The sequence below is a fragment of the Mobula hypostoma genome, chromosome 8 (assembly GCF_963921235.1).
Source record: "Mobula hypostoma chromosome 8, sMobHyp1.1, whole genome shotgun sequence".
NCBI classification, from domain to species: Eukaryota; Metazoa; Chordata; class Chondrichthyes; order Myliobatiformes; family Myliobatidae; genus Mobula; species Mobula hypostoma.
In genome coordinates, this window is record NC_086104.1 from 74,375,448 (window position 1) to 74,403,284 (window position 27,837).

General features: G+C 39.8%; 1 protein-coding gene and 1 long non-coding RNA gene across 4 annotated transcripts in view; one reads left to right on the top strand and one right to left on the bottom strand.

The window, feature by feature from the left end:
- Positions 1 to 27,837, bottom strand: part of macrod2 (mono-ADP ribosylhydrolase 2) — a 1,240,168-nt gene that overhangs the window by 254,220 nt on the left and 958,111 nt on the right. The window lies entirely within an intron of this gene.
- The window catches only part of LOC134350648 (uncharacterized), a 105,329-nt gene that overhangs the window by 15,624 nt on the left and 61,868 nt on the right, over positions 1 to 27,837 (top strand). For both annotated transcript variants that reach the window (XR_010018951.1, XR_010018950.1), the window contains exon 2: positions 3,472 to 3,589. This is a non-coding gene — a long non-coding RNA (uncharacterized LOC134350648). The remainder of the gene's footprint in view (positions 1 to 3,471; positions 3,590 to 27,837) is intronic.

Sequence of the window (27,837 nt, forward strand, 5' to 3'; positions counted from 1 at the left end):
TACGATTTGCAAAAGGCATTATGATCAACATGCATCAAAGTTATGTGATACATTATACTTGTTTAAAGGTGTGTCACCTGGAAGCCCACTAGTCATTCCTTCAGATCAAAATAATCATGGTGGTGAGTTTTCACCAACAATGCTTGTCTATGACCATTTGACATGGCTCTTTCAGAAATACTGCATCATTTGAAGTGGTAGGTATACTTCCAAATTTTTCAAATCTTAGAACGAAACTCGATAAAACTAATAAATGGAGACTTGAGAGACAGCAGGTGCCGAAACCTGGAGCAACACACAAAACACAAGAGGAACTCAGTGGGTTAGGGAGCAATATGGAAGGAAATGGAGAGCCAGTGCTCTGGATTGGACTGGTATAAAACTAATAAATGGTTCATTATTTTAAATGACACCCTCAGTGATTTAAAATCATGTTAAACTACTGTGATAAAGGATCATATTTTGTGATAAATTCCCTTTCAGCTGCTTTTGGTTAAACCATACCAAGTCACCACTATTATCAAGAGGGAAAATATTGCTGTCGTGCCTGAATGAATGATTCATGAAAGATGATGACTAATGGTTTTTCGCAGAAGTTAGTGTTGGGTCTGGTACTTTTCACGTGATATGATAATGAGCTGGGTGATGAAATAGATGGCTTTGTGGCCAAGTCTATGGAAGATACAAAGACAGGTGGAGAGGCAAGTAGTGTTGAGGAAGCAATGAGTTGGCAGAAGGGCTTGGACAGACTAGGATAATGGGCAAAGAAGTGGCAGATGGAATATAGTGTAGGGAAGTATATGGTCATGCACCTAGGCAGAAGGTACAAAGGTACATACTATTTTCTAAAAGGGGAGAAAGTTCAGAAATCAGAGGTGTAAATGAACTTGGGAGTCCTAGTGCAGGATTTCTTAAAGGTTAACTTGTAGGCTGAGTTGGGAGTAAGGAAAGCAAATATAATGCTGGTAGTCATTTCAAGAGGACGAAAATATAAAAGCAAGGATGTAATATTGAAGGTTTATAAGGCATTGGAGTATTGTGAGCAGTTGTGAATCATATATATTCAAGAAAGATTTTGCTGCCATTGAAGAGGGTCCAAAGGAAGTTTACAAGAATGATCCTGAGAATGAAAGGGTTAATGCACGAGCAGCATTTGATGGATCTCGTTCAGTACTCACTGTAGTTTAGAAGAATGAGGGGAGATCTTATTGCAACCTACTTGCTATTGAAAGGCACAGATGGAGTGGACATAGAGTAAATGATTCCAATACTGGGCACTCTAGGACCAGAGGGCATTTTCTCAAAATAGAAGGACATCCCTTTAGAACAGAGAAAAGGAGAGATTTCTTCTGGACGGTGTTAAAGGGTGGTGAATATGTTGAATTCATTGCCACAGATGGCTCAAGAGGCCAAGTAATTGTGTAAAAAAAAGGAGTTGACAGATATTGATTATTAAGAATGAAAAGGTTACAGGAGAAGGCAGGAGAATGGGGTTGAGATGGGAAATCACCATGATCAAATAGTAGGGCAGACTCATTGGGCTGAATATCCTAACTCTGCTCCTCCCTCCTATTTTACATTAACACCAAGGCTGGAGAAGTAGCAGCTCACGGTCTGGGTAGCCTCCAACCATCAATTTCTCTAACTTACAGTAATTTCCCCCCTCCACCTTCCTTCTTCACTATTCTCCACTCTGGCTCCCCACTTATCTCTTTTCTTCCCCTCACCTGCCTATTACACCACCTGGGGCCTTTCTTCCTTCCCATTCTCCCATGGTTCACCGTCCTCTCCTGTCAGTTTCCTTCTTCAGTCCTATCCACCTATCACCCTCCAGCATCTTGTTTCATCCCACCTTCCCCCAACCACCTAGCTTCATCTATCATCATCTAGCCTGTACTGCTTCTCCTCCCCCTCTAATATTCTCATTTTGGCTTCTTTACTCTTTCTTTTCAGTCCTGATGAAAGGTCTGAAAATCGTCGACTGTTTATTCATTTCCACAGATGCTACCTGGCCTGCTAAGTTTCTCCAGTTTTTGTGTGTGTTATTCCTATTTTACATTTGTCATTACATAACTGAATTTGAACAGAAACTAGAAGCATAAAATCAATGTGGAAAGGCATGGCAATTTTTAAGTATATTTTGATGCCCAGACTGCCAACTGCATCCAAGGTAGAAATGCCACTTCACGATATCAAAAGCAAAAGAATGTGTGAACTGAACATTTGGAAACAGCTTTTTAGTGAGTTGAGTGTCAGATTGGTGTTACCGGTTTTCAAAGATGCAGATCTGGTGGCCAATATTTCCTGTTTATCCAATTTATCTAAGCTTAAAACTCATCTAAAAACCTGGGGTCTGCACTTTCTAAATTTCTATCCCTTTGATAAAGCTTTTATTTCATGCCCATAAAATCTCCCTACGTTATTTGGACTGAAATGTTGTTCAAAAGTTTCTAGAATGTACCTTTGACATGCTTTACTTGATTCACTGAAATTGAATGTAAATTAATTCTATTGTTATCATTGCTGTTTACAAGGTCTGAACAGATCAATGTTGAGAACTTCCATATGGAATCTTCCTGTCAGACTTAGGCAGCACCAGCACTGTTTTTTGGGTGATGTGATGGGAGCACAGCTTGCAAGCTATTTGAGATTAAACTGTCACATAATCAATCTATGAAGCAGAAGTTAACGGTGTCAGATTTAAGCTGTTGAGAGTCACCGTGTGCTATTTGATAATGCGCAGAGGTAACAAGAGGCACAAATCTTCCTACAGTGCAAGAGGATAATTACCAAGTGTTATACCCCAGCAGCAAATACAAAGAATTTTCCAGCAATTATGCAGTGGATGTTCTGTAATTTTAATCTGCAATCAACAATGCGTAATGTGGCACTTTAAAAATAAACCAGCATTTCATCTCTTTTTTACACATTCCTAATTAAAATGAAAATGATTGCAAAGCAAAGCAGTACAATAAACATCAGACATTACCAAGGCATTTCACATGAAATGACATGCACTTAATTCTAATTACAGTAAAAACTCATTAATCCAAACCGCACTTAACTGGAAACTTCAATTAATCAAAAACAAACCCTTGCGATCATGATGAATACTCTTTTATTTTATTCAGGCACATACAAAAAAACCCATCACTATGAATGGAACTATACAAAACAGTTGGTCAACAAAATATCTGACTCCTAGAAACAGGAGGCAAGTTAACAAATGTAGTCACATTCCGCTGTTCTGAAAAAAGGCAATATCACAGAGTCATCAAGCAGAACAGGACAGCCATGAAAGCAACCGATTACAAAGCTGTAGCGCAAGCACATTATGTAGAATCAGAGATGGCCTTAAAGGTGTTTGTACCACCATCTGGCAGTAATAAAAAGACATTGATTGATAGAAGAAAGAAGTTGTTTGAATAGAAATGTGTAGAAAATTAATAAGCTCTCTTTCATTTTCTTTAGGCTAACCTCTACTGACTGTGCTCCAGCATTGTGGCATCAGGTCCTATGGGACTGAAACAACATCAGCTCAATATTAGATCTACTACTTGTAAACAATTATCCAAACAGTGAATTGCAGGTAAATGACCCATGGGGAACATAAATATCATTCATTTGCTGAATGAGGACCACTATAAATGCCACAGGCTTGAAATCCCATTTAATTTTACATGTTATTGTCACATAAGAGAGGACTTAGTAAATTGTAACTCAGTAATGTAATGTTATTAAAAGTGTAAATATTTAAATAGCTTTTCAAAATTGCACAAATGTTTCTGAATTAGATCATCATAACCCTGTCAGTTTCCTACTTGGAGTGTATTTTTCTGTCTGTGACAAGGAGATATGCTCTGCATAAAATCTCTTCATTATAATTTTTTATTGCAATTACAGCATGGTCAGAGCACTGGCATTTTAAAATAAAACACAACTGAAATTTTGTTATCTATTCACCTTGAAAGTCTATGTGAAGATTAAACTGGACCCCAGACCAGGCATACCAAATTAAGCTTAAAATTGCTTCTCATGTTGTTTATGCACCTTGCTTTTTCTGCTATTAATGAGCATATATGTTTTTCAAACAAGTTACAAGCTCTTTGCTTTGTAATACACATTTCAGTTTCTGTTTTAGCATACTGTTGAAGAATCTAAGCTTTGAAAAAAAAGTTAATTACTTGAATATGCAGGTAATCAGCAAAGTAACATTCACTTCCCAAAAATAGGCCTGATTGAATTATCCAGAAGATTTTGGGGTTGGAGAGAATTTGATGGCATGAGGAGGTTGTAAAGCTGTTAGGCCAGCTGTGGTGCAGTGGAAGATGCACAAGTGTAATTCACATTTTATTTACCTGAAGGATGTAGACATATGAAAATTTATGTATCTGGCTCTTTCTCAAAGATACAAAACTTCTTCAATGCAGCTGCTCGGTGTGAGAGGACATATTATTTTTTGAAGGAAAAAAAAGAGGCTGCCTGAGCCAAATCTAGGCCTTTACTCAGCTCAAACACAAAGTACAGCAAGGCTGAATTCTAAGAATAAGGTCACATTGTCATATAAAATTCCTGCCAAAAATGAGTGAAAATTCTGATTTTAGATTGCCCTTTGAAAGCCATTCATTGTCACTATCATTCCAGCTATAAACTGCTCTGCCTCTGTAACATCTGTCTGTCTGTCTGTATCTTGTTTTACGGCAGTTGGCATCCAGCTTAATGGTGCATTACTGCCACCTTCTGCTCCAGAATGTGCACTAGACATACATTCTAAATCCCTTCACCCAATCGCGCGTGCGTGCACGCGCACACACACACACACGCACGCACGCACGCACACATATATATATATATATATATACAAACCTACACTTCACCCTCCCATCTTTGACCATCCTAGTATCCTATTCCTGTTTATTCGTCATATTCTATAAAAAACCCCTGTACCCCTTAAAAACGCTAAAAATACCCGGACTTGTGCTCTCTCACCCATGCCCAGCAACCCTTTTAATGTGAATTCCTGCATCCCCAACTCCCTTAATTTATTTCTCATCATCTCTCTCTGTATCCCATACTTCCTGCAACTCAGAACTACATGTTCTACTGACTCCTCTTCCTGACATTCCTCACGCAATCCTGTCTGGTGTTTCCCTATCATTTTCAATGTTTTGTTTAATGCACAATGCCCCAGCCTTAACCTAGTCCACACAATTTCCTCTTTTCTGTTTCCATTACCTACCCTAGTAACTGCAACACTCTTTTGTATTTGATATAAATGCCTCCCTTTCCCCTCCCTGTCCCATCTTTCTTGCCACATTCGGTTGACTTTTTCCCAGATTACACACTTAACCTCTGCTTTACTGATACTAATGTGCATTTCCACATTTTCTTTCTTTAACGCCCTCTTTGCCACTCATCCACCCTCTCATTCCCCTTCACCCCTACATGTGCTGGAACCCATAGAAATTTTACCTGACCTCCCTGATTTGCAATTCTTGTAACTAACTGAAGGACTTCATAAAGTACATCTTGCCGACTGTTTGTGTGAAAAGACCTTAAACTTGCTAGAACTGAGGATGAATCTGAACATATCAATGCTTTGGCTTGTCTGGCTTTCTGCACCTATTGCAACGCAACCAACACTGCCAGCATCTCCACTGTAAACACCCCTAACTTATTAGATGTTCTTCTGCTGATTCCAATTTCTTTTGCTGGTATTACCACCCCAAACCCTGTCACTCCTGTTTCAGGTTCCTTCGCACCATCCGTATAAATGTGAGTATAATCACTATACTTTTCCATCACATGACAGTTAAATGCATTTACCAAATCTGTTTTATATCTTTCTTTCCTTTTTTACCTCTAACAAATGCCAGTCTATGTCAGACCATACAAGCTTCCATGGAGCTACAACCGGATAAACTACTGAAGGACTTATCCTCAGATCAAATACTCCACATTCTTTCGCGATATCATTCCCTACCCGACTAAAGGTATCCCTCTGAAACCTCCTATTTTCCCAGCACTCCTGCAACAACTCCTTTAGTAGGGTGAGAATCATTGTGCCCCTGCAAGTTAGCCCAGTAGTTTGCCATCAGTTGCATCCTTCTTAGTTCCAAAGGCATTATTCCCATTTCTACCTGTAGGGCTGACACTGGTGACGTTTTAAAAGCCCCACTGCACACTCTCAAGGCCTGAGCCTGAATCACATCCAGTTTCCTTATAAGAGACCTAGCTGCTGATCCATATACTATATTTCCATAATCCAATACAGATCTCACTAAAGCCACATACATTCCCTTCAAAGCTGAACAACTTGCTCCCCATTCCCTACCAGTCAAACATCTCATCACATTTATTACTTTTTTACATTTCTCTTCAACTTTCCTGATATGGTCTGCCCATGTTAATCGTGAATCAAATATAACTCCCAGAAATTTAAGTGATGCAACCCTTTCTAATTCAACCCCATACATTCTTAACTTCTTCCCTACCTCAACCCTTTTCCTGGTAAAAAATACAGTTTGAGTTTTATCTACTGAAAATCTACATCCCCAATCATAACCCCACTCCACCACTTCATCAATTGCTTCTTGTAGTTTCCTGATTATATGGTCCATGTTCCTGCCTCTTTTCCACAAGGCCCCATCATCCGCAAACAGTGACCTACCTATATCCACTGGTACCTTTGTGAAGACATCATTGATCAAAATGATGAAAAGTACGGGCTAATCACACTACCTTGAGGTGTGCCATTTTCCACTATGTACTGTTTTGATAATTCTGATCCAATCTGAACTTGAATTTTTCTACCAAACAAAAAATCTTTAATCCAATTAAAAACTCTCCCACCAACCCCCATCTTGTGCAGTTTAATTAATAATCCTTCCTTCCACATCATATCATAGGCTTTTTCAATGTCAAAGAACACTGCCACTACTGACTCTCTATTTGCCTGGGCCTTCCTTATTTCAGTCTCTAACATAATCACTGAGTCCATGGAATTCCTTCCCTTTCTAAAACCACTCTGATAACTTGCCAGCATTCCCCTTTTCTCAAGCTCATATGATAACCTTTCTGTTATCATCCTTTCCATTATCTTACATATACTTGATGTTAATGCAATTGGTCTGTAGCTAGTGGGTTTTGACAGATCCTCGCCAGGCTTCCTTATTGGAATTACTACTGCTTCTTTCCATGCACTTGGTAATCTTCCCTCCTCCCACACTCTGTTATAAAAATGCAGCAACTTCAAGAGCGCTCCTTCTCCTAGATTTTTTAGCATCACAGAGCATATCAGATCTTTCCCTGGGGAGGTTGGTCTCGATCTCTTTATTGCTCTCACCATTTCTGCTAATGTAAATGGATCATCAATTATATCATCTGTTCCTTCCCTCCTGCTTAACACACCTGGGTGTTGGCTCATTATTCTTTCCCTTCTTCTTCTCCCTTCTTCAGACAAATTTTCTGAACTGTGTATCAGTACAAATGACTTGGCCATGACCTCAGCCTTATCCCTACTGGAGACTGCAGTTTCCTCCTCAGATATCATTACTGGATATTCCCATTCCCTTCTATCTCCTCCCATCCTGTTAATCATTCCCCATATCTTTCCCACAGGTGTTGTTCTTCCTACCTTGTCGCAAAAACTCCTCCAACTTGCCCTTTTAGCTTGACGTATAGTTCTTCTCACCACTGCCTGTGCTCTCTTATATTGAACCAAATGCTGCATATTATGGGTTCTTTTAACTAGCCTGAATGCTCTATTTCTGTTTTTTACAGCCTGACAATATTCCTCTGTCCACCATGGTACCAGTTTTCTATTCATCCTATTTTTACTCCTAGGTATAGATCCTTCTGCTGCCATGATAATTGCTGAAGTCACCTGACTGTTTAATTCATCTACATTTCCAGAAATATCAATCTTTGTCAACCCTTCTTCACTAAACTTCTGGAACTTACCCCAATCAGCTTTTTCAAACACCCACTTTGGGGTTCTGCCACCTGGTCTTACTTCAACTCTTTCACCCACTGAACACAAAACTGGGTAGTGATCACTGCCTACTGTTGAAGCAGTCCAAACTCCCCAGTTACTAATGCCAGCCAAGGTATTAGACACTAACGTAATATCTAACACTGACTCAGTTCCTGTTGTTATATCTATCCTTGTGCCGCTACCATCATTCATACACACCAAATCCCTTTCTTCCATCAAATCTTCAATTACCTTTCCATTTGGATCTGTAATCTGATCCCCCCATATTGTGCTATGAGCATTGAAATCTGCACACCACACTACTTTATGTCTGTTTTGTCCTCGTATCTTTAATAGGCTGTCCAAATCCAACCTTTTACATGGATTGTAGTAGTTAATTATAACCACTCCCTCCCCTCTCTCCCACACTTCCACCATTATGTATTCCTGATCATCTCCTTTTTCCAGTACCCTATATAGTATACCTTGCTTGATTAACATAGCACAACCCCCTCCTCCCCTTAGATTTCTATCTTTCCTTATCATTGTATACCCATATACCACAAAATTTAAAGTTGGTTTCAACCAAGTTTCCTGAATACACACTACATCTGGTTTTACAACCATTTCTTTAATAAAGTGCTTGAATTCCTGGCTATTGGCCAGTAAGCTCCTTGCATTCCATTGTAAAATAATCACCATAATTAGTATTAACCAACACATGACACTTCCTGGCTTGACTGATTACTGAGGTTCTCCCTCACTTCCTCCCATGTCAGTCCTACTAACCCTAAATGGTTTACTGCTGCTTTTACCACCAGCTGAATTTTGTCACTTTTTGACTTTACCTCAGCCATACTATTAATCACTCCTGCAATGAATGTTACCAGAGCCTTTTTGTCTACATAAATCCTGTCATTTGTTCTTTGTTGCATCTCTCGTATCCCTATTGCTCCCTGGTCATTAGGAGCATTATTCTGTTCTCTTGACATTCTTACAGCTTCTGCATAAGTGATCTTTCTTTTCACTCTTATTTCTTGAATTTTAGTCTCCCGTCTCACAACCTCACACCCACTATATGCAACATTATGAGCTCCTCCACAATTGCAGCATTTTGGTTGAACTCCTGTTCCGCACTTTCCATATTCATGATCACCCCCACATCTAGCACATCTCGCACATCTCCTCTGCCTTTTACAGTTTTTAGCCACATGTCCAAACCTTTGACAATTATAGCACCTCAATGGCTTTGGCACATACACCCTTACTGGGTAACTCATGAAACCCAGGAACACCTTCCTTGGCACTCTTTCTTCTTCAAATTCAATCAATACAGATTCACTTTCCTTTTTCACTCCCTCCTTAGTTGTTTTCAGTCTTTGAACATTCATTACTTTCCCTCCTTTGATATTCCTCTTTATCTCCTCCATATTTATACTCATTGGTATCCCCATGATCACTCCTTTACAACCACTGTTTTGTGCTCCCACCCTCCCAGTGTATTCCACCTTGCATTTTCCTATCTCTTTTAGCTTGAGTGCTTTCTCAAGTTGTTCCTCATTCGCACATCTTACCAATAAGTTGCCATCATTAAGGACTTTTACAAATACTATTTCCCCTATCTTATTTGTCAGAGTTGTTGTTAGCACAAGCAGGTTAATTTTCTTCATATGTCCCTGAGCCTTCTCATTAAACCTAATTATGACAACACCTCCTCTCTGAGCTTGTTCATCTTCCTTACTTTCAGAGCTTTCTCCACTATCATTTCTTATTCTTTTATTCCCTTTGTCTTGGTTTTTATTCATCCGACCCCTCACTACCTCCTCATTCCCTTTATTTCTCCCTTCACAATAATCCACCTCTCCCTAGCTGCCTACCTCTGGTCCCAAGTCTCTATCCCTCTCCTTCTCCACTTTCTTTCCCTCAACCCCGCCTCTTATCTTGTCCGCCATTACCGGACCCACACGACCCCCTCCCAGCAATTTCTGTTCCTTCCCCACTCTCTTTCCCTCAACAGGTTCCAAACCACATTCACGCATCAAGCAAAACACAGCCAGCTTCCAGTCGAGCCAACTCAGCCACTCCCTTCTCAGACAACGGAAGCCAAAAGTGCTCGCTGCCTTCTCCAAGTCAACCAAACAATCTCCGAATCCTGCCCCCTTCCTCACAAATCGCCTCTGTAACATGTCGCTTCCTAGCCTTTTTATCCCGTCCATTTATTCTGCAATTCTTGTTTGCAATCCTTAAGTTTGGCTTCAGTTCCAATTCGATTAAATCAAGCCTAAGTAGCTACAAGTATGTAATATCTTCTGGTGAAATCTGAGCTGAATTATTCCTCATGGTCCTCCTTATTGCCAATCAGCTTAGTTGATTATTGATTCCAGTTGAAAAGCTCACCTCATCACTGACCTATCCACCAGGCCCTTTCTTAAAATGAGCTCATCTTCAAGAGTAACTTTGTCGCTCAAGACAGCTCTAAATTAATTGGTGAGGACCTCTGCAATTACTAGCTCAATGAAATACTTTGACAGCTGCTTAAGTCTTAGGATAAGCATGAACCATCTATCACAGTTGTCAACCAGCTCCAACATTCATGAGTCCATTAAAAAAAAATCACTGTTTTTTCTTTATAAACTATTGCCTCTAAGTACTTAAAATCACTGGAAACTAAGAAATAAAGCATTTAGCTTTGTGTCCCTGCTCTGTCATTGAGCAAGACCAGTGCCATTTTTTTGCACTCATCAGATGTCCTTTGATTCCCTTACTATCTAAAAGCTACAGTCACTCTCTTGGACATACTGAGTGACCAAGCGTCCACAGCTGTCTTGGGTACAAAATTCCAAAGACTCACCGCCCTCTTTGATTCCTCAATCTATAATACCTCAAATACCTTGCACTGTAATTATGCTTTCTTACCTCTTGTGCAAGACCTTATTGAAAGCCTCCTAGATGTCCCTCTATACTATATCAACCGAGTCATCCTATTGATTCTGCAAAATTTTGTAACCAATCTAACAATCATGATTTTCTTCTCATATCTCCATGTTGACTCTACCTACTCATATTACAGTTTTACAAAAGGCCTGTTACAACTTGCTTAATAATAAATTCAATCATTTTCTGTACTCCTACTGTCAGGCTAACTTGTTAATGTTCGTTGTTTTCTCTTGGCTTGTGTACTTAAATAGTGGGAATATACTTCTTGCCTACCCTTTTGGCAAAACCATTATGTGATTTTGGGTATAACCACACCAAAACCTTTCAAAAACACTAGAATGGAATCCCTCTGCCCCTGAGGTTTTATCACCTTTCAATCCCTGAATGCCTCCATTTGACTTTGACCAACGCTACTTTTTTTTGAGATCTTCATTTATTCTAGTCTTGCAGCTGTCCACCATATCTGGGAGGTTGTATAATATTTCTTCAGTCTCAGTCTGCAAAGACCTACATTAACTTAGCAAACATTTCCTTTTTATCAAGCTCTTACAATCTGGTTCAAACTATGCTGATATTTTAGTTTGCTTTTCCTTATCAATGCTTTAGATATCCGTTGGTAACATCTGCTATAAACATTTTCCTTTCATCGAAAACCATATTTAATTATTCTATGGTCAGAATCAGAATTAACATCACTGGCATATGTTGTGAAATTTGTTGTTGTGCGTCAGCAGTACATTGCATTACAGAATAAAAACTGTAAATATATATAGATTGGATCACTTTTGCTGCTTTCATTGTTACCTGACAAGAGGATATATATTTAAATGTAATATTAGAGCATAAGTAATGGGAAGTGGTAGATCATTAACCTTCTTCTACTTCAAATGATCTTCTCATTATTCTTAGATAGCCCAAAAATCTGAAAACCTATCAATCTCTGCCTTGAATGTTTCTGTTGTGATGGAGTCTTCACAGACATGTGATGAAGACATTCTTCACATCTCCGTCCTGAATGGCTGGCCTCTCATTTTGACATACCTCAACTAGGGGAAACATTACTCAGAATCTACCCTGGGAAATTGCTTAGGAATTTTGAATGTTTCCATCAGTCTGCATCTTGTTCTTCTGTATTAAAGAGAGTTCAGGGCAAGCCTACTTTCTCATTCTCATACAACTGCGAACAACATATCAGTTCTTTCAAAGTTACCATTGCTTGTTTACTGTCACGTTATTTTCACGTAGTTCCTCAGTCTACCACAGTCAAAGCATATCATGTGCCTTTGTATTTTGCATTATTGAGCTGTATTCAGTTCTAACCCGTATATAAAATTCTATCATATTATGATCACTGTTCTCTTAAGGCTTTTAACTATGTTCACCACTTAACTTTTTCTCATTACACAATACTGGATGTAAAATAGCCTGCTTTCTTGTTGTCTCTTCAACATAATAACCTAGGCAATCATCTTTTACACAGTCCATGAATTCATCCTCTAGATTTGTTCATTACATGCCATGTCGTGTGACGTGGACAATCATGGTCTTCCCGTGACCATGACTGTTCTAAGCAAACTTTTTGACAAAATTGGTTTACCATTCCCTTCTCCTGGGCACTGTCTTTACAGTTTGGGTGACCTCAGCCATTATCAACACTCAGAAATTGTCAGCTGGGCATCAGTGGTTACATAAATACATGACTTGTGATATGAACCAGCTGCTCATATGACTACCTGCTCCCATGGTTTTATGTCACCCTGATCAGGGGGCTAAGTAGGTGTTACACCTTCCCCAAGGGTGACATGCAGGCTAGCAGAGGGAAGGAGCACTTTACACCTCCTTTGGTAGAGACGCATCTCCACCCTGCCACCCATCACTCCATCCCCATATTATTAGTGCTAATTTTCTTTGAGAGTCCATGCATAGTTCAAAGTCCTCCGAGTATTATAACACATATTTTGTATGTATCTGCAATTTTCTGACATACTCTGCCATACATGTTAAAATACGCAAATTTGTGAACTCAGTGGATTTGGGCTCAGTGGGCAGATTATCCAACGTAAACCACTGGGAACACGTCAGCTGGAGGACTCAGGGGCTGAGCAGCATCTGTGAAGGGAAAGGAATTGCCGATGTTTCAAATTGAGACCCTGCATCAGGACTCAGTGAAAAGGGAAAACAGCCAATAAAAAAAGAATAGAGGGGCAGCCATGAGATGAGGGCCAGTAGGTGAATTGTCGATTGTGGAGGGGTGAAGAATTATGGGAAGATTGAGCCAGGAAAGGGAGAGGGACAAATGGAGCTGAGAAACAAAGGTAATTGGCAAATAATTAGGAAAACTGATAGAACATCAGCAATTATTGCTAGGGACATTTAATACTTAGCTAATAATTGGCAATATTCAGCATTAATGAGGGTGCATCTGAAATGTGTACACTTCTGGTCTCCTCATTTAAGCAAGGAAATTTATGCATTGGAGATAGTTCGGAATGATTTAGTGGGCTAATACCTGGAAAGGAGCGGTTGCCTTATGAGGAAAGGATGGATTGACCAGACTTGTATTCACTGAAATGAGGAAAGACCTGACTAAAACATGTGAAATACTAGGGTGGGAGGCTCATGACAGCATAGTTCTGGAGAGGATGTTTCCTATGGTGGATAAATTCAGAATTAGGTGCTTAAAAGCAAGTGATTTCCCACTTATGATAGAGAAAGCATAATTTCCTCTCTCAAACACTCAAATCAATAGAAATGCACACATCTTTGGAAGTCTCTTCCTCAAAGAATGGTAGAACAAGAACTTTTGTCAACCTGTAAATAAAATGCTTCTATTATTTGTTGCAGAATATTGTTCAAATTTCAAATTAAATTTATTATCAAAATACATATATGTCACCATATACAATCCTGAGATTTATTTTCTTGCAGACATGCACAGTAAATGAAAGAACACAATAGAAACAACGAAAGACCGGCCCCAACAGGACGGACAAACAATCAATGTGCCAAAGACAATAAACTGTGCAAAAAAAAACAAGGAAAAGGGAAAGAATAAGCATAGATATCAAGGAAATGAGATGAAGAGTTCTTGAAAGTGAGTCCATAGGTTGTGGGAACAGTTCAGTGATGAGGGCGCGTGTAGCTGAGTAAAGTTATCCCCACTAGTTCAAGAGCCTGATGGTTGAGGGTTAAAATACTGTTCCTGAACCTGGTCGTGAGACTCCTAAGGCTCCCGTACCTTCTTCGCTATGGAAGCAGCAAGAAGAGAGCATGGCCTCATAGAATGAAACTGGACAGAACAAGGGCATTCATGTAGTCATGCATCTGCTGGCTGTTCGGTTGAGCTGTTTGTTTCCAATGATCATGCAAATACATATTCGTTCCTTTTTGATTATTCAATCTGCTTCCATTACCCATTCAGGCCATGCCTTCCTGATCATTACATTTCACAAACTGAACAAATAGTCTTGCTACTTTCTCTTACATCCTCATTGTCTCCTACGGTTCTTACACCAATTATCATGCAAGCATTACACTGCAGGAAACAATTAAGAAACAACTCTTCTGAAAGCACCTCATATCAGAGAAGCAACAACGAAAGGCCCACCAACAATTGCAAGTGAAAATGATATTTTACTTCACTGTGTGAGATGGCAATAAAACAACTCAAAATCAATTCCTTGCCCCACATGAAGCTGTAAAGCAACTTTTGCTGTGAACATAAATGTAGCTCATCTCTGATAAAGGCTTCTAGTTCCTTAATACCGTGGGAGGGAAACTTCAGAAAACAACAGTGCAGGTTACCACATAAGAAAGTTAAGGCCACACGAACAAAGTGGTTGAGTGAGCCTACGTTATTCTGTTAAGCAAAATAAAACTGCAATTCAGAATGACTGAAAGCTTACTGAGGCACACCACTGGAATCATAAAATCAATAGTAATGGTCCTTACTGTCAAATTTGTCCGTGCTGACTGTGATGGCTGTCTGGATCAATCTCATTTACTTGCATTAAGCCTGCATTCCCCCGCCCCAGACTCCTTTCCTATCCAAGTTCCTGTTACAAATGCTTTATAATTATTGTACTTGTATCTGCTTCCACCTTTGCCTCTGGCAGCTCATTCCAAATATTCACCACTTCTCATAAGATCTTACTCATAAGATCTTCTTTAAATTCTCCTCCTGCACCTTAAACCTATGCTTATAATTCTAGAATCCCCTACCCTTGGAGAAAAAGATTCTGACTATCAGACCCTGTAATTTATTCTGTATCTCCTAACAGAATTTGACCTCCCAACGTTCATTACATCGCAAAGTCTTCGTTAAAATAAAAATGCCAAAAGATGATCTCCAAGGGAAAGACCTGAATCATGCAAGGCGATTACAAAATAAAGTAGATGAGCCTATAGTGCAGCTAGAAATTGACAGGTATGACATTGTAGGCATCATAGAGTCACGTCTGAAAGAAGATCATAGCTGGGAGCTAAACATTCAAGGATACACATCCTATTGAAGACAGGCAGGTGGGTAGAGGGGGGTGTGATGGCTTTGTTGGGAAAAAAATTGAATTATATCCTAAGAAAAAAATTACATAGGCTCAGAAGACAAAGATTATTTGTGGGCAGAGTTAAGAAACTTCAAGGATAAAACGACGGAGTTATAAACAGGCCTCTGAATAGTAGCTAGGGTACAAATTATGAGACAGAAAAGGCAGGTAAACAGGGTAATACTACAATGGCCATGGGAGATTTTGATATGAAAGTAGATTGGGAAAATCAGATTGGCACTGGCTTTCAAGAGAAGGAATTCGTAGAATGCCCATGAGATGCAGTCAACCAACCAGATAAATGGCAACTTTACATTTCGGATTTCAATGAAACAGATTTGATCAGAGAGCTTGAGATTTAAAAAAAAGCACTTACAGGAATTGTGATCATAACATGATAGAATTCATAGAAACATAGAAAAAACATATTTTTCTAAGCTCCATGTACCTGTACAGGAATCTCTTAAAAGACCTTATTGCATCTTCCTCCACTACCGGTGCCGGCAGCCCATTCCACACACTCACTGCTCTCTGTGTAAAAACCTTACCCCTGACATCTCCTCTGTGCCTGCTTCCAAGCATCTTAAAACTGTGTCCTCTCGTGTTAGCCATTTCAGCCCTGGGAAAAAGCCTCTGACTATCCACGCGATCAATGACTCTCATCATCTTATACACCTCTATCAGGTCACCTCTCATCCTCCATTGTTCCAAGGAGAAAAGGCTGAGTTCACACAAATTATTCTCATAAGTCATGCTCCCTAATCCAGGCAACATCCCTGTAAATCTCCTCTGCACCCTTTCTATGGCTTCCACATCCTTCCTGTAGTGAGGTGACCAGAACTGAGCACAGTACTCCAAGTGGGGTCTGACCAGGGTCCTATATAGCTATAACATTACCTCTCGGCTCTGAAACTCAATCCCACAGTTGATGAAGATCAATGCACCATATGCCTTCTTAACCACAGAGTCAACCTGCGCAGCAGCTTTGAGTGTCCTATGGACTCGGACCCCAAGATCCCCTTGATCCTCCACACTACTAAGAGTCTTACCATTAATACTATATCCTGCCATCATATTTGACCTACCAAAATGAACTATCTTACACCTTACTGGGTTGAACTCCATCTGTCACTTCTCAGCCCAGTTTTGCATCCTATCGATGTCCCACTGTAACCTCTGACAGCCCTCCACTACCCCCAACCAGAAGCATGCAAGAAGCCTGCCAAAGTTCATTAGCAGGAGACACTAGCAAGGCTAGAATTTCTGGAAATAACATGGAAATCAGAGGATCAGTTCTTCCCAAAGAAGAGGAAGCAATTTAAAGGGAGGATCAGGGAACCATAGCTGACAAGGGAAATCAAAGACAGCATAAAAGCAAAAGGGAGGGAATACAATAGAGCAAAAATTAGTGAGAAGGTAGAGGATTGGGAAGATTTTAAGAGCCAACACAAGGCAACTATAAAGCAAAAAGGAGAGATAGTAATATGGGACATAGAAATGACAGACAAACTTAAGAAATATTTTGTATCAAACTTCCCTGTGGAAGAGACTAGCAACATGTTAGAAATTCAAAAAAAATCAGAGGACAGAAGAAGGTGCAGTCACCATTACTAATGAGAATGTGTTTGGGAAGTTGAAAGGACTGAAGGTAGATAAGTTACCTAGACCAGGGTTCTAAAAGAGGTATAGTGGCTGAGGAGATGGTAGAGGTGATCTTTCAAGAATCATTAGATTGAGAAATGTTTCTGGATGACTGAAAAATGCAAAAGTCACTCCACTCTTTAAGAAAGGGAGGCAGAAGAAATGAAATTATAGGCCAGTTAGCCTGACTTTAGTGGCTGACAAGATGTTGAGAGTCCATTATTAAGGATGAAATTTTGGGGTACCTGGACACATAATAAATAGACCATTATACACAGGAGCATGCGGCCCATTGAATGTGCTCTGCCATTTCATCATGGCTGATCTATTTGCCTGTCAACCCCATTCTCCTGCCTTCTCTCTGTAACCTTTCATGCCCCCTGATTAACCAAGAACCTATCAACCTCCAGCTTAAATACACACAGTGACCTGAGCTCCACAGCCACCCGTGGCAATGACTTCCACAGATTCACCACTCTCTGGCTAATGAAATTCCCCATCTCAGTTCTAAATAGGCGTCCCACCATTCTGAGATTGTGGCTTCTGGTCCTAGACTACCCCTCTATAGGAAACATCCTCTCCACATCCCTTCTATCAGATGTTGAAAGGCTGAGATAGGTTTCAATGAAATCCCTCTTCACTCTTATAAATTCCAGTGAATACAGGCACAGAGCCATCAAACGCTCTTCATATGATAACCCTTTCGTTCCTGGAATCAGTTTTGTGAATCTCCATTGAATCTTCTCCAAGGTCAGCACATCCTTTCTCAGATAAGGGGTCCAAAACTGTCCACAACACCCCAAATTAAGCCTCACTAGTGGATTATAAAACTTCTAGCATTACATCCTCGTTTTTTATATTCTAGTCCTCTCAAAATTAATGCCATCATTGCATTTTCTTCCTCACAACCAACTCAACCTGCAAATTAACCTTTTGGGAATCCTACACAAAGACTCCCAAGTCCCTTTGCACCTCGGATTTTTGAATTTTCTCCCCATTTTAAAAATAGTCTATGCATTATTCCCTTCTACCAAACTGTATGACCATACACTTACTGTTTTCCATCTGCCACTTCTTTGCCCATTCTCCAAATCTGTCTAAGTCCTTCTGTAGCCTCCCTACTTCCTCAACACTACCTGCCCCTCCATCTATCTTTGTATAGTCTGCAAACTCGGCCACAAAGCCATCAATTTTGTCATCCAAATTATTGACGTACAACGTAAAAAGAAGTGGTCCCAGCACTGACCCCTGCAGAACATCACTAGCACTGGCAGCCTATCAGAAAAGGCTATTTTTATTCCCACTCTTTGCCTCCTGTCAATCAGCCACTGCTCTATCTATGCTGGTATATTTCCTATAATACCATAGGCTCTAATGCAGTACCTTGTCAAAGGCCTTCTGAAAATCCAAGTACACAAAATCCACTGATTCTCCTTTGTCTATCCTGCTGGATAATTTCTCAATTAATTCCAATACCCTCTTTTCAGGAAAGATTTTCTCTTAAGGAAACTATGCTGACAGGCCTATTTTACCATGCGTCTCCAAGTACCCTGAAACCTCATCCTCAACAATCAACTCCAACATCTTCCCAACCAGAGGTTAGGCTCACTGGCCTATAATTTCCTTTCTTCTACCTCCCTCCATTCTTGAAGTGAGAATTTAGAGAGCTAGGGAGAAAGTTGAAAAGCAGGACCTTCAGGGCAGTAATCTCTGGATTGCTGCCTGTACCACATGCCTATGAGAGTAAGAATAGGACAATTTGGTAGATGAATGCATGACTGACAAACTGGTGCGGTGGGGAGGGGAGTGGGAGAGAGCTTCAAAATTCTGGATCATTGGGATCGTTTTTGGGGAGGATTTGACCTGTACAAAAGGGACACTTTTGGGTTACATCTGAACTGGAAAGGGACCAAAATGCTTGCAGGCAGGTTTGCTAAAATTGTTAGGGAGGGTTTAAACTAATTTGGCAGGGGTGTGGGAACCTGTGTGATATCAATGAGGATAGGGCACTTGGTATACAAGTAGAAACAGTGAGACTGTCAGAAAGATCATCCAAAATCGCAGTCGGTGGGATGAGTCGCAATGTAATGGGGACAAAATTGAAAAGGATGACTAATACAGGACTGAAGGTATTATAATTGAATGCACACAGTATACAGAATAAGATAGATGAACTTGCAGCACAGTTAGAGATTGGCAGGAATGGTGTTGTGGGCATTACTGAGCCATGGCTGAAAGAAGATTATAGCTAGGAGCTTAACGTCTAAGGATACACATTTTATCAAAAGGACAGGCAGGTAGGCCAAAGGGGTGGCATGGCTCAGTTGGTAAAAAATGAAATCAAATCCTTAGAAAGAGGTGACATAGGATCAGAAGATGTAGAAACATTGGGAATGAAGCAACTACAAAGGCAAAAAGATCCTGATGGGAGTTATATACAGGCCTCCAAACAGTAGCCAGGATGTGGGCTACAAATTACAATGGGAGGTAGAAAAGGTATGTCAAAAACACAATGTTATAATAGTCATGTGGGATTTCAATATGCAGTTAGATTGGGAAAATCAGGTTTGTGCTGGATCCCAAGAAAGCAAATTTGTGGAATGCCCATGAGATGGCTTTTTAGAGCACTTGTGGTGGAGCCCACTAGGGGATCAGCTATTCTGGATTGGGTGTCGTGCAATGACCTGGATTTGACTAGAGAGCTTAAGGTAAAGGAACTCTTAGGAGATAGTGATCATAATATGATAGAATTCACACTGCAATTTGAGAGGGAGAAGCTAAAATCAAATGTATCAGTACTACAGTGGAGTAAAAGGAACAACAGAAGCATGAGAGAATAGCTGGCCAAATTTGATTGGAAGAGGACACTAGCAGGGATGACAGCAGAGCAGCAATGGCTGGAGAGTCTGGAAAGAATTCGAATACATCATAAAGAAGAAGTAGTATTCTAAAGGCAGGATGATGCAACAGTCGCTGACAAGGGAAGCCAAAGCCAACACAGAAGCAAATGAAGGAGCATATAATAAAGTAAAAATTAGTGGGAAGTTGGAGGATTGGGAAGCTCTTAAAAACCCAACAGAAAGCAACTAAAAAGCCAAAAAGAGGGGAAAAGATGAAATATGAAGATAAGCTAGCCAATAATATCAAAGGGGATACCAAAGTTTTACAAATATAGAACATGAAAATGGGCAAGGAAATAGCAGATGGAATACAACATAGGAAGTGCATGGTCATGCACTCTGGTAGAATATTCTAAATGGGGAGTGAATACAGAATTCAGAGATGCAAAGGTAATTGGGAGTGCCTGTGCAGGATTCCCTAAAGACTAGCTTGCAGGTTGAGTTGGTAATAAAGAAAACAAATGCAATATTGGCATTCATTTTGAGGGGATTAGAATATAAAAGCAAGGATATAATACTAAGGCTTAATAATGCATTGGTCAGATCACATTTGAGTATTGCGAGCAGTTTGGGCTCTATATCCAAGGAAGGATGTGCTGGCATTGGAGATGGTCCAGAGGAAGTTTACAAGAATGATCCCAGGAATGAAAGGATTAATATACGAGGAACATTTGAAGGCTCCAGATCTGGACATACTGGAATTTAGAAGAATGAGGGAGGGATCTCATTAAAACCTGCCAAATATTGAAAGGCCTAGATAGAGTGGACATGGAGAGGATTTTTTCAATTGTGACAGAATCTTGGACCAGAGAGTACAGTCTCAAAATAAAAGCACGCTTCTTTAGAACAGAGATGAGGAGGAATTTCTTAAACCAGTTGATGGTGAATCTGTGGAATTCATTGGCAAAGACAGCTGTAGAAGAAGTTGATAGGTTCTTGATTAGTCAGGGCATCAAAGGTTATGGGGAGAAGCCAGGAGAATGGGGTTGAAAAGTAAAATAAATCAGCCATAATTGAATGGCGAAGAAGACTCAATTCAATGAACGATTTTATTCTGCTTCTATGTTTTATCCTCTTGTAATGGAATTGTAATCAGCATTTTGAACTAAGTAGGTGGACGATGACTCCAAGAACAGGGTATTTTTAAACAATTTATTTTGTTTAGAGATACAGCATGATACAGATCTTTCCAGCCCCTCGAGCCACACCACCCAGCAATCCTCCGATTTAATCCTAGCCTAATCATGAGACAATTTATAATGACCAATTAACCTACCAACCAATACATCTTCAGACTGTGGGAGTATTTATTAAACTAAAGGAAATGAGAGTGTGGTGGCACAGGAATGTGAGGTGGAAATTGGCACACAAAGTGTAAACAAAACTATACAGCACAGAACAAATTCACAGTTAATAAAAACAAAAAAATCAAAGCTTTATTGTATTTACTTGAAAGCACGTAATATTTACAATAGGCAGATGAGTGACAGCTCAGATAACAGAACAATCCAGTAACTATATAGAGACATGGATGTGGTTGACCAATACAGGTTGATTGAGTGATCAATATTCCAGGCTTGAAGAATCTAGTGGCTTACGCCTGTTTCTATTTTCTTGTGAAAAGCTGCAATATCCATGAATTTAAACCTTGTTCAAAATACAGCAAGCATCCTTGAACATAAGAGACTATACAATACAGATAAAAGCAGACTTAACACACACCCAACAATCATTGAAATTTAAAAGTGAGGCTTGACCATTCAAATAGAGGAGTCATTATTAGTCAAGCCAACAGGCCTTATTATAAGCTGGTGCTCTATATTCAGAGCTTTATCAGCATAACACTTCGCACTGGACAATAATTTTTTTCAAAAGTGTTTCTTCCTCAATTTTTTTTTGTTTATGATAGACTGCTTGAAGATGAACACAAATATAATTTCAGACTACTTGTATCATGTAGGAATTTGGAGAAACAAATTAACTTTAATTGAATATAATGTGCTTAATTGAATAATGGTACTGATGCTTTGCAATAGTTCAACTAAGTTAAAAATATTTTGTTAATGATTTTCATTTGTACTCAGTGTCTGAGGCTTCTTGCTTAAGTGTCCAACAATAATTTGCCAGCGTTGATAGATTCCAGTTGCCCTGGTATCTTTTCTCCATGACCGCAATGTCCTGGTGAAACCTTTCACCATGCTCATCACTAACAGCACCAAGATTTCCAGTGACGAAGTCAAAATGAGAAAGCAGAAAATGAATCTTTAATGACATGTTGCATTTCATCGTCTTATATGCTTGAAGCATGCTTTCAGCCAGCTGCGTGTAGTTTGGTGCTTTGTAGATGTCAAGAAAAATTTCAACAACTTCCTTGAATGCCTTCCATGTGATTTTCTCCAGTCCCACTAGAAATTCTTCAAACTGCCTGACATTGATGACCTGTTTGATTTGTGGACCAACAAAAATGCTTTCCTTAATCTTGGCATCAGTTATTTTGGGAAGCATCTGTCTTAAATATCAAACTCCTTCATAGGAATTTTTGTGCCTGGTGATAGCAAATACCATCCTTACAGTCCTGAACCCAATAATTATTACTAAAATCTGTCCTGCCATGCAGCAGCTGTGCAGCTTAAACTTGCCTGGACAAAATAGGAAACTTTCAGCTTACATTGTAGGCAACATTTTAATTGACTTGAATTATGAATTGAAATAATAAATACGTTTATTTTAAAAATGGTGCATGATAGGGAAATTTTATGGTGATTTTCATGATCAGTAGCCCAAAATTCATAAGATACACCTAAAGGTATTCGGGAAGCAAAATCTTTGTTGTCCAGTGTTATTCTTCTTTCTGTTCATCCATTTGCCTTGATACCCGTCGCCTTGCAGGTCAGTGATCCAGAGAGTATGGAGATGCATTCCTTAATTACATCAGTGGTGGTGTTCATGACTTGATTTACACCAAGGTGGGGTCTGAGGAAGCAACTGCTCCACTGCATTTATTCTGGTGAATTTTAGTTATCCAAAACAGAGAACCTGTAAGGACTATTGGCTGTTCAAGATCAATTCAAGTAAATTCAAAGCAGATTGGGAAATTGACTATGAAACTATTTGTTATTACTTGGCGAAGGATCTGACTGTCACACCTGCAGTGAACTGAGATTCTGGGGTGCCTCTGACCCATAGATCCATAGAAATCGTCTATATATAGAAAAATACTATTTGGCTCATTGATTCCACTTTGTGGGAGATTTCTGTGTGCAAACTACCTACTGCATTTCCAAACTATAACAATAACAATATTTCAGAAGTGCTGAGTAACTGGAAGCTACTGACATCATGAAATGTGCTGTTCAAAAGTGGGGGGGGGGAGGAATATCTTATTGTAGCCACTGCTCCTTATTTCAGCCTCAATATAAAGCTAAAGAGCAGATTATTGACTGCAGGATGAAGAAATCTTAGACAGGTATATGGAGCTTAGAAAAATAGAGGGCTATGTGCTAGGAAAATTCTAGGCAGTTTCTAGAGTAGGTTATGTGGTCGGCACAGTGTTGTGGGCTGCAGGGCCTGTAATGAGCTTTAAATTTCTATATTCTATTATTTATATTTTATTATTATTTGTATTTGCACAGTTTATCATCTTTTACACATTGGATGTTTCTCTGTGTGTACATGGTGACAAAGAAGTACTTCAATAATAAATTTAATTTGAACATTCATATGAAGTGACTGCGCAATAAGAAATGTTAGTGATCACTTTAAATGGTGAATTGCTGAATAAACTTTCTTGATTAGATCTTTAAAAGCAGATTCTCCATTCATGTAGTTCTAAATATATGCCGTCACAGATAGATAATCTGGATTTAACATCTTGCAAAAGTACACCCTCAAAGCTGGCTTGTTATAACGTTCAGTCTTAACTCTGTGCACAAATAAAATTGAATCACTTCTGCATGCTGTTCCTGTGACTGCTAACTACTAAAGAGCCTAACTGAGTAAATTTTTTGTTATGGCCTGCTTGAGATCCCAGAAGATGTTGGACAGTGCAAATCTAGATTAACATATTAATTCATGGGATCTGGATCAACTATAACACAAGTTCAGGTGCACATTGTGAAATATCAATTTTAACAAGAAGTTGCACTAGTGATCATTTCTGGATGAAACCATAACAACAGTAATATTGTACCAGATGCTCTCAATTGTGATCTATGCTAACAAATTCAATTCATTATACAGGGAAATGGAGAAATTCTCCAAGAGTTCCCAGCAGTTGGGTGGCTCATCTTGCACTTCACTGCAGATCAAAGAAGAATCTGCTCTTAGTAAATAAGCCAAAATATGAATAATTTATAAGAGAGAATAAAAATTTTATGCAAGACTTGCAATATAGTTTCTGGACAAGGAACCTGACCATACTATCACATTGACTGGGAAGGCTTATTCCCAGTTTATAAATGTGGTTTCAAAACCTCTGAAAAATAAAATCAAGGAAGTGAATTGCAGATTGAATACCAAAATGAACAAAATCTGAAATTAAACCAGTGGAACATACATCAAAGTTGCTGGTGAATGCAGCAGGCCAAGCAGCATCTATAGGAAGAGGAGCAGTCGACGTTTCAGGCCGAGACCCTTCGTCAGGACTAACTGAAGGAAGAGTGAGTAAGGGATTTGAAAGCTGGAGGGGGAGGGGGAGATGCAAAATGATAGGAGAAGACAGGAGGGGGAGGGATAGAGCCGAGAGCTGGACAGGTGATAGGCAAAAGGGGATACGAGAGGATCATGGGACAGGAGGTCTGGGAAGAAAGACAAGAAGGGGGGGGTGACCCAGAGGATGGGCAAGAGGTATATTCAGAGGGACAGAGGGAGAAAAAGGAGAGTGAGAGCAAGAATGTGTGCATAAAAATGAGTAACGGATGGGGTACGAGGGGGAGGTGGGGCCTTAGCAGAAGTTAGAGAAGTCGATGTTCATGCCATCAGGTTGGAGGCTACCCAGACGGAATATAAGGTGTTGTTCCTCCAACCTGAGTGTGGCTTCATCTTTACAGTAGAGGAGGCCATGGATAGACATGTCAGAATGGGAATGGGATGTGGAATTAAAATGTATGGCCACTGGGAGATGCTGCTTTCTCTGGCGGACCTGCTGCGTTCACCAGCAACTTTGATGTATGTTGCTTGAATTTCCAGCATCTGCAGAATTCCTGTTGTTTGCGTTTAAATTAAACCAGTGGAAGCTTATTTTTGTATTTAATGTCATCACACCTCAGGAATGCAAATAGACCAACAAAAAAAAAGCCCAGTTAGACTATAATGACAGCCTATAATTAATGAAATATTGCATGGACCTATAAGAGATCCAAAACTTCTAGAACCTCTGGAATCACAAATGTAAATTACATTTGATGCTTTTGCTCAGTATGCAGCAGTTTGTTCATCACTTGTACTTGCGTACTACCTTACTCACTCTTCTTTCAGTTAGGGTCTCGGCCTGAAACGTCGACTGCGCCTCTTCCTATAGATGCTGCCTGGCCTGCTGCGTTCACCAGCAACTTTGATGTGTGTTGCTTGAATTTCCAGCATCTGCAGAATTCCTGTTGTTTGCGTACTACCTTGGCTGCTGTTTTGATTTCAAAATTTTCATTTTTGTTCTTAGACCCTCCATAGCTTTTCAATTTGAATGTCATTAACTTTCATCTTTCCACTCATGGTAATTCTGCCTTCTGCTACAAGATCCCAAGCTCTAACTGCCTCTGTAAATTACTCTACCTCTCTCGCCAAGAGAAATGCATTTTACCCAAGCTTTAAGTTAACATGCCTATCTTTACACAAGGCTTAGCGACAATTATGTCTGTTCCATTGAGCATCTTGGGACATTTTACGATGCTGAAGATGCTATATAAACACAGGCTGCTGTTGAAAGCCATCTGGTACATTCAGAAGCTTTTTCAATCAAGGGGGTCTTCAGTCTCTCACTGCTGCAGTCGGAGGTTGCCACCTGCTTCAAAAGGGTGACAATTATACCGGTGCCCAAGAAGAGCAGAGTAAGCTGTGTCAATAACTATCATCCAGTTATACTCTCATCTACCTGTGATGAAATACTTTGAGAGGTTAGTCATGGCCAGAAATAAGGTCAGTCTAAGCAAGGAGCTTAACCCGCTGCAATTGCCCATCTCCAAACTAGGTCTACAGAAGATGCAATTTCACAGGCTCTCAACTCAGCCTGGACCATCTGGACAATAGCAATACTTACATCAGGCTGCTGTTTATTGATCACAGCACAGCGTTCAACTCAATCATACCCTCAGTTCTAATCAACAAGCTTCAAAAGCTGGGCCTCTGTATCTTCTCTGTAACTGGATCTTTGACTTCAGGGTGGATCAGAACTAACACCTCTTCCTCGCTGACAATCAATATTGGCGCACCTCAAGGATCAGTGCTTTGCCCACTGCTGTACTCTCTCTACACCCACACACACGTGTGACTAGGCAGAGCTTAAGCACCATCTATAAATTTGCTGATGCCACAACTGCCATTGGCAGAATTTCAGATGGTGAAAAGGAGGCGATCAGTTGGTTGAGAGGTCTTGCAACAACTATCTTGCACTCAATATTACTAATACCAGCATCGATGACACCTTCAAAAGGCAGTGCCTCAAGGAAGCGACATCTATCATTACGGAGCCCATCACCCAGGACATGTCCCTTTCTCATTGCTACCATCAGGGAAGAGGTACAAGAGCCTGAAGACATACACTCAACATTTCAGGAACAGCATCTTCCCCTTTACCATCAGATTTCTAAATGGATAATGAACTTATGAACACTACCACACTATTTTTTTCCTTTTTGCACAACTTAATTTAAAAAAAATTATTTCTAGAAATTTATTGTTTTTAAAAAGATATTATGTATTACAATGTACTGAGGTTGCAAAACAACAAATTTCACCACATGTGGTGCTGGTATAAAACCTGATTCTAATTCTGAAGAATCACTGGTGTCTGCACAAGCAAAGAGAATAGCAGATCTCAAAGATGCTTCTCTCGTTCTTTCAGGGAAGCATATTTGTAGCTATATTTGCATTCTTTCCTTTTATTAGGGTTTTGGTTCCAGCTGTGGTTCAATAAGCTCCATTCCTGCCTCTGAGTTAGAGGAACGTGTATGAACGTGTGCACAAAAATCTTATGCTAACATGCCGATTGCGTAGAGCAAGTGAAATCGGCAATCGCCTCTGATCTGGGCCGACATTTACGTGCCGGGCGGCACCTAATTAATTAGCTTGTTTATTTCGGCTTTTTTCTTAAAGATGTGCTGGTGTGTCCCAGCTACCACTGCACCGCTGCATGCTTCGTGGCCCCATATCGGTCCACGACCCAGAGGTTGGGGACCACTGCAATACTGAGACAGGACCATATCATATATAGTACTGTCTGTCATACAAGACAATCCAAGGCTCTGCAAGCTCTCTCAGGTAGTGTAAAAAAAATTCCCAAGGCAATACTTTAAAGATCAGCAGAGGAATTGCCTTTGTTGACATGCACAAAATTTGTTCTTCATTCAAATAAAATGAATCAGATTGATCTAAAAGTTTAACAATAACTTTCTGTATAGAACACATCCCCACAAATGCAGGGAAACATGACAGCGTCTGCGTGAGTCTTAATCATGGAAGCCATAAACTTCCACACAGCTAACACTTCAACTCGTCACTCTCCGGTTTACTCATCTCTGCACTGAACTGTGACTGTGGCCTGCAACTATCACAGTGTGAACTCACTTTTGTGAACTTTAGTTCTCAATGTTATTTGTTTACTTTTAATGTTTGCATAGTTTCTTTTTTT